We start from the raw sequence: 8,375 nt of genomic DNA, 5'->3' as shown, positions 1-8,375 counted from the left end.
TTATAGATATTTTTGAATAGATCTTTTATAGTCTTTTATAACAGACTCTGCAGACACAGGCACCCAGACAAGTGCCTAGGTGAGAGGGGAAGTCTCCTGTGTCTTTAGAAGTGCTGATCCAGTAATGGGACTTGAACTTTGAACTCCAGTGTCTGTGAAGTGAAGTGAAGCCTCTCCCCCTTCAGGTAACTAATAGCAAGGTGCATGGCTTTCAGAGCAAGGGCGCTGTTGCCAGTTTATGTCATCTCCATAGTGCATTGGACCCACATTTTAGCCTCCTAAGCTGAACTCTCCACAAGGGAAGCCTGGCTACTCAATCACATTAGACCAATAGTCCATTAGCTCTTACTTCAATCAACATAGCCCCCAAACCCGCAAAAATAATGTTAAACACACAAGAATCAATACATCCCTAGTCTAAAAGTAACAGTAAGTCCAGACCAAAGAACACTTCCTCTGAATCAGTGTTAGAGACCCCACACAAGTCACCCACAACCTTAGAAAGAATGGTGAAGCACAGCCTAAGGAAACCTAAATGATGGAAGATAAACAAATGCTTTAAAAGTTCTTATACCTACAAAGAAATAATTTTTTGAAAACTTAATTTTATGACTTAGCAGAACTTTAAAATGCCCATAATTTATAGGAGCATAGATCAGATGAGAATGGTAAACAGAATAGTTTTGAAGCAAAAATTGTACCAGTAAAAAATATTTTATTACAGGCAAATTAAATAGGTCAGAAAAGTCATCTGTGTTTCTTTTGATAGACAAACCCAGAAATATTTTAAGACCTGAGGAAAAGAGGATCTGAGGCTTTTTTGTTTGTCAATCAGTTTGCCCCAGATATTCTTATATCATCATGACAAGAAGTAGTTTTCAATTAGGGAATGTATTTACTCCCACATATACTAGAAGACAGAGGTATATTATCTTTTTTCTTTTCTTACCTCTTCATAATATATAACTTATGATCACATTTATAGTAGTTCCTATTTATCAATTCATGATAGTTTCCAAAGTCAGTATTAAAAATCCTCATGCATTATATCACTGACTTCTGTAAAAACTCAGGAGAGATAACAATGATTATCATTTACATATGTGAGGACACAAATTATTTGGAGAGATTAATCTGTTTCTTTTAGTGCAAAAATAGTCACAAAGCAGTAATTCTTGGCTAAATTTTGTGTGCCAGAAATTATATTCTTTTTAATATGAGTCCACCTATATTTGAAGTGCCAAATTTCTGAAAGTTTCTGGCTTGCTTGTCATCTTAGGATACCAATCAGAATGTTATTATTCTCCAGAGTTATTTTTTAGGTGATTTCTTTTAGTAACAGTATGTGAATCATATATATCCCCTTGATTCTCCATTTTCCAAAAACAAAGAAAACACTCCAAAAGCAGCAGAAATTAAAAAAATAATAATCTTAACCTTTTATTGTGTTTCTATAGATTGAATTCAGGGTTTCACACATCAAGATAAGCACTCTAACACAAAGCCTGATCCCAACTTAAATAACTTCTTACAGTTATTTTGTAAAATACTTACTTCCTCACTATCCCTTAAATCCAGGGTTCAATTTTTTGTAGTTTCATAGTTATATCTAAGAAATTTTGCTATGATATTCTATTGTCTTTAAGCTAATTATTTATTGGTTAGTATAGTGTAGATGACAATGTTGAAATTCTTTTCTGTTATAGGAATATTATATTCAGCTATGTCATTGATCAAAGACTCATAGTCCTGTGATTTTAGACTTTTATAATATATATGAGCTTTGGTTTAATAGTTCTCCTACTTAGCAGTGTACATATTTGACTGGCTGTTTTAGACATTTGAAAATATTAGTGTTTCCTGAAGGCTCTCTTAGTAGTTCTGTAACTTCTCTTTTATATCTAAGACTAAAAAACTCTTAAATCTGAATAATTATAAGTTGATCACTAAGTATGAAAATGGGAAATAACCATGTTTAGTCAAGAATCATTGCCTTATGACTAGTTTTGCGTTAAAACAGATTAATCTCTCCAAACAACTTGTGTCCTCATATATGTAAATGATAATCATTGTTATTTCTCCTGAGTTTTTACAGAAGTCAGTGATATAATGCATGAGAATTTTCAGTACTGACTTTGGAAACTATCATGAATTGATATATAGTAGCTACTGTAAATGTGATCATGTTATATATTATGAAGAGGTAAGAAAAGAATTTCCATGTAATATTTTTCCTCTTTTTCCTTTCTACAGATAACTTTTAAAAATATTTTTTGAATTATATACTTAAAGAAGGATAGATTGTCAGAGAGAAAAAATACTTAAAAGTTATGTATTTTTGGAAATTCAAGTATTTATTCATTTTTATAACTTTTTATTATAATGCCATGATTTACATAGCTGTTCATAATACAGTTAGATGTTTCAGGCAATATTCTAACACCAATCCCACCACTGCTGTGACCTTACTTCATATAATATCCCCAGGTTCCCTCCAACCCTCCAAGCCTGCCTTTTTAAGCAGGTGCATAACAAATTTACTTTATATTGCTTTCTCAAACAAAACGGTAAATAGAATGATTAGAAAATAGATCAATAAAAGTCAGTTTGTGACAACAGATTGTTATAGATTGAATTCAGGGTTTCACACATCAAGATATGCTGTTTAAAAGTCATTGTTTGAAGACTTACTGAGGTTATTGATACTGGTTGAGCTTTTTATGTTCTTTCTCTCATAGAGTTTGGTGCGCTTCCCTACCAAATTTGCTGTGTTCCTACACGGCTGTTAATACTGTGAAAATTGGAGGAGTTTCAGGAGTTGTATAGCTAGTTTCATTTATATGGAAGAAGAGGTAAAATATAGCAGCTATGTGTCCACTTTGGTAGAAGGGAAGTATATTTATTTCTGTTCAGAATGACCTCAGAAATACCGTTCTGGAGATCCTGAAACAGTTTGGCTTCTTGTTGAAATTTAGGAGTTGCAACAGTTTGACTGCTTATTGAGGATCTGGTGATTCAAATTTTTAAAAACATCTTTCTTCTAAATAAAGTTAACTGGAAAACACTATCACTCATGTCTAACTACAAAAATATCAGCAAAGCTAATGATAAATTAATAGGGTAAGTAATAACCTAGTAGGTGTATTTATATAATCATTAAGAATTATAAATCATCTGCTTCCCTTTCAGGTATTAAACATGTTATGAAGAATTAATGCATGAAATAAGACTAAATAATTTTTAAAATACATGAGTAACGAAAATGGTTCATTCAATTTGAGGCAAAAGCTCAAAAATTACATTAATTTGAAATAAAAGTTCTTTCTAAGGAAACAGGGAAATGGTTAATGATGGGTAATATTTTAGTTATATTCATGTTTTACAATGTGTTGCATTATTATTCTCTTATTTAAATCTCACCAAGGGAGCAGGTAGGAGCTTGTGCTGCTGATTTTGATCCCTGGATCTATGTATGGTCTCCTAAACACTGAAATAAGTGATTCATGAGCACAGAGCCAAGACTAAGCCCTGAGCAATGCCATGTTGTGCCCCCCTAAAAAAAATAAAAAGGTAAATCTAACCAAATAGATAGGTAAAAATAATATGTGTAGGTGATATACTGAAAAGTAAAATGAATGAATAAATAAATAAACAAACTAAATAGAACAAAAAGGGACTTTTAGACCAAATTAGTGACAACTAGAAGGAAAAGAAAAAGAGATAGGAGGGTGGGCTGCGGCGTGGTAAGGTGGGGAGAGGGGGGAGGTGTTGGAAGAGGGTGGTTAGGCGCGGTGGTCCTTGGCTCCAGACAAATAAACATGAAGTCCATCTTCCACGAGAAACAAGAAGACTCACTTTGTGCTCAGCATTGCTTGAATAATCTATTGCAAGGAGAGTATTTTAGCCCTGTGGAACTATCTTCAATTGCACAGCAGCTCGACGAAGAAAAGAGAACGAGGATTGCAGGAGGGCTGACTAGTGAGGACTACCGCACATTTTTACAGCAGCCTTCGGGGAATATGGATGACAGAGGGTTCTTCTCTATTCAAGTTATAAGAAATGTCTTGAAAGTTTGGGGTTTAGAACTAATCCTGTTCAACAGTCCAGAGTACCAGAGGCTCAGGATTGATCCCATAAATCAGAAGTCATTTATATGCAATTATAAAGAACACTGGTTTACAGTTAGAAGGTTAGGAAAACAGTGATTCAACTTGAATTCTTTCTGGAAGGGTCCAGGACTAATATCAGACACATAGCTTGCACTTTTCTTGGCTCAGTTACAACAGCAAGGTTATTCTATATTTGTGGTGAAGGGGGATCTGCCAAACTGTGAAGCCGACCAGCTCCTGCAGATGATCAGGGTCGAACAGATGCAGCGACCAAAGCTGATTGGAGAAGAATTAGCACAGTTGAAGGAACAGAGAATCCAGAAGACAGAACGGGAGCAAGTCTCGGAATCCAATGACGGGTCGACGGTAGTGGATGAAGAGGAGAAAGAGACCTGCAGAAGACGCTTGCGCTGAGCTGCCAGAAAATCGACATGGAAGACAGGAGGCAGATCTCCGCAGGACCATTCATCTCAGCATGCAAAGTAGTTCTAGAAGTATATCTCAAGATACTCCACACTCCTCAGGTACACACCTGACTTCAGAAGAACTCCGAAAGAGAAGAGAAGCCTACTTTGAAAAGCAGCAGCAGCAGCAGCGAGATACACCCAGACAACGAATGTGCCCATGTGAAAGGCCGACCACAAGTAAGCAGCCGTAACCATGTCTTTAGAAACTGTTCAAAATAATCTCAAAACAGACGGAAAGTAATAATACCTTTTAAAAAACATTTAGATATTCATACTTTCCAACATTATACTGCGTGACAATTGCATAGGGTCCATTTTGGCAATGTGTCAAAGAAAACAATGTTCAACAGAGGAATTAAGACTGGTTGGTTTGCAAACAAATTTGACAAAAGTGGGAAAATACATCAGTTGTGGGACTCACGAATGATCCTCCAGATAGTAGCCAAAGAGGCATTCAGCGATTAAAGACATTGAAAATTGATTTCTAAAAAAAAATAGATAGGAACAATTTTGTAAAGTAAATTAATTTTATGGCTAAGGCTAGAATTCTTTGTACTGAACTGAATGTGGTATATACAGACTTTGATTTATAATAAAATATTCTTGATAATTATGTAGTAATATAATAACAGTGACATTTAAGTGAAAAACTCAAACTATGACTTTTTATCTCTTGAAAAATTCAACAATTTCATTTACCTTGCAATTTACTAAACCCTTTAGAAACACTTGACAAGTTTCCATAATCAAAATCATTTGCTAGAAACCTCAAGCAGGTTGATTTTGAAACCTCACCTTTGATCCTGTACCACTAGATATATTTTTAATGCTATTGCCATGATTATTTTTCATCTTTTGTTAATGTTATTGTATTTTATTGACCATTATCATTTGCAAAGAACAGGTGCCAAGGACTTTATCAAGTATGATGTGGGTCGTAGGGTGGAAAGCTCAACAAAGGTTTGCCACAAATAATTTCTGAATCCTCAATGTCTCTTTATCCAAGTTTATCCTATAAGGACAAAGCACCACACTGAGATCTCACTTTAGAACATGAACCTGACCTGGAATTATAAAGCTCTAAAGCTATCTACAGACAGGACACCTTGAGAAGCCTGTCACAGAACAAGGTCCTGCAACTATGAAAATTTTCCTGTTAAAAATATGAGTGGGAAAGAAGACATGCTATACTGAAATATAACTTTTATGAATTATTCTGTTCTTCAGAAGAAACTTTTGGTAATAAGCTACATAAATTACTTTGTTTAATGGATTGTTAACTTGGATTCAATTACCTCTGAAGAGAGATAGTATTTTCTTTGATAATCATTTTACAATTGTAGAATTTTCAAAGATTTTCCCCAAGTTTCTAAAATGTTATCAGTAGTATGAAATATAGAGTTAATCTAAATTTACTAAAAATAGATAATATAAAGTAAATGCATAAGTGCACATAATGATCATAGGCTCAGAGTCAAATTCAGTTTAAGATTTTTTCTTGCAACCTATGTTTCTTTTAGGATTTTGTCTGTTTGCTTCATTTCTTTTTGGGCTATAGTTTTGTTCTTGTCATCCTATTCCTTTTTCATCCTCATTGATCGAATGTAGTATGGTCATATTTTTCAGTTATGTGGTTATTTCTGGGCAGGAGCGATAGCACAACGGGTAGGGCATTTGCCTTGCACATGGTTGACCCAGGTTCGATTCCTCTGTCCCTCTCAGGGAGCCCAGCAAGCTACCAAGAGTATCCCGCCCACACGGCAAAGCCTGGCAAGCTACCCGTGATATATTCGGTATGCCAAAAACAGTAACAGGTCTCACAATGGAGACGTTACTGGTTCCCTCTTGAGCAAATCGGTGAACAATGGGAGGGCAGTGCTACAGTGCAGTGGTTATTTCCAATTCAGAAAAATAAGAAGCAAAGTGGATACTTGAAATTATATATATTTTTAAAGTTTTGAATAGATCTGCAATTTGGAGATAATTTTTGTAATATTATCTGTCTATTCTTCTTACCCCTTTTTCTCTTTTCTGCACTTTTAAGTTTTTTCATTTATTTTATGATAAAAATTAATAATTATATTTTTTTCAGTAAAAATTCTCTAGAAAAAAATAAGAGATAGGGCAGAAGAGATAGTAAAGTGGGTAGGATGCTTGCCTTGCATATAGTCAGCCCAGGTTTGAATTGCTATGCCATAAAAGCTCTGCCGAGTCCCTTTAGGAATGATCCCTGAGCACAGAGTCAGAAGTAATCTCTGAAAACAGCCAGGTATGGCTCAAAAACAACAAAAAATACATATATACTTAACTACTTTAGTTTACACTTTATTGGCTCTATTTTCATAAAAACACAATCACAATATAGTCTCTGGCTGTCAAGATCACAATTATGTGAAATATTACTTGGAGTTAATTTTAAATACTGCATTTTATCTAAGATGCAACAGGAAAAATAAATCTAAGGGAGATTAAAATAATTTGGATTTTATTACATAAATCTCTAATAAAAATTATTTCATCAGGTTTCATTCAATTTTTAATGTGGTCTCTTTCTGGTAGAGATAAATTTTGCCAGGCAACTGGATATACAAATACATTATTCTATGACAATTATAGAGAAAACTGGTAATTTTGGAGGAGGAAAGGGTACTGAAAATAGATAAAATTTGACACTAAAGAGGCAGGCTGAGGAGTGGGAAAGAAACTGGAGGAGGGATTATAGATGCTGGTGAAGGAATTGGTGTAAAAAATCGTATGCCTTCAACTCAATCACAAATAACTTAACTTCTGGTAATTCAATTAAAATAAATAAAGGTGAAAAAAGAAAAAGACTATATTATCATGAGCATTTAATTATGAATGCAAATACATGTATGTGTATATATACATGCATATACATACATGTGTAATTAATTAGTACTTAATTAGTATTTATGACAAAATGTTTTAAGATATGAATTTTCTAATTTTTGATAGGAAAGTGAAAGTAGTAATTTGGACCATAGTGCTATATTTTTGATATTTTAATATTATCTCTCATGGTCAAACGTGTTTCATTTTATCTGGTTACTCTAAGCCAAAAGCTTCTTTACTATTGCAAGGGTGTTCAAGGCACTACCAACTGAAACTTAGGGATAATGCAGCCTCTCCAGGCAATATGTGGCTAACCAGGCAGTGGTTCATTGCCAAAACCCAGGACACGGTGCTGCCCAGACCCTTCAGGGCTAGGGATGCAGGTCACTTCAAGGATGACTGGAGGTCTTAAGAGCGTCCCCCCAGTGAGTTCAGAGGACTATCTGGTACCAGGCATTGATTAATGTCATCTGCATGCAAGGGATTTTCCTTAGCCTTTGTGCTATCTCTAAGGCCAAACAGTTCTATACATAAACATCTAGGAAATGTATTTAGCAGTTAATTATATTTTTGGTGACCCTGATATTTTTTCTACCTTTATTTTTCAACATTTAAAATCCTTTATCTAAGTAGAATTTCTAAATTTATTTTCCTTATGCTTCACTATCTAGTATCATGCACGCAATATATTTATAAGTGCTTATCAGAGAAATAGAATTATGGATATAATCAAGTTTACAGGGTCCAATTTTACCATACTAATTGGTTGCTCTTATTTACTTCAGAAAGTCCAAAGGAACTTTTTATAAAAGTATAGTTCCCAAAAGGAATTGAACGCTAGAGATAACTGAGATAAAAAGTTAAAAACAGTTATTGCACTGGGGAGTCCAATTAGCTCTGAATTTAGAAACATGCTTTCGCATTAAACCTGGGTGAGACACTGAAG

General features: G+C 34.4%; 1 pseudogene; it reads left to right on the top strand.

The window, feature by feature from the left end:
- Positions 1–3,796: 3,796 nt before the first annotated feature.
- Positions 3,797–4,767, top strand: LOC130033664 (ataxin-3-like; annotated as a pseudogene).
- The last annotated feature ends 3,608 nt before the right edge of the window (positions 4,768–8,375 follow it).

Source organism: Sorex fumeus, unplaced genomic scaffold (genome assembly GCF_029834395.1).
Source record: "Sorex fumeus unplaced genomic scaffold, SorFum_2.1 ptg000054l, whole genome shotgun sequence".
NCBI classification, from domain to species: domain Eukaryota; kingdom Metazoa; phylum Chordata; class Mammalia; order Eulipotyphla; family Soricidae; genus Sorex; species Sorex fumeus.
Note: the sequence above shows the minus strand (reverse complement) of the source record. Positions and strands in the feature narration are given on the sequence as shown.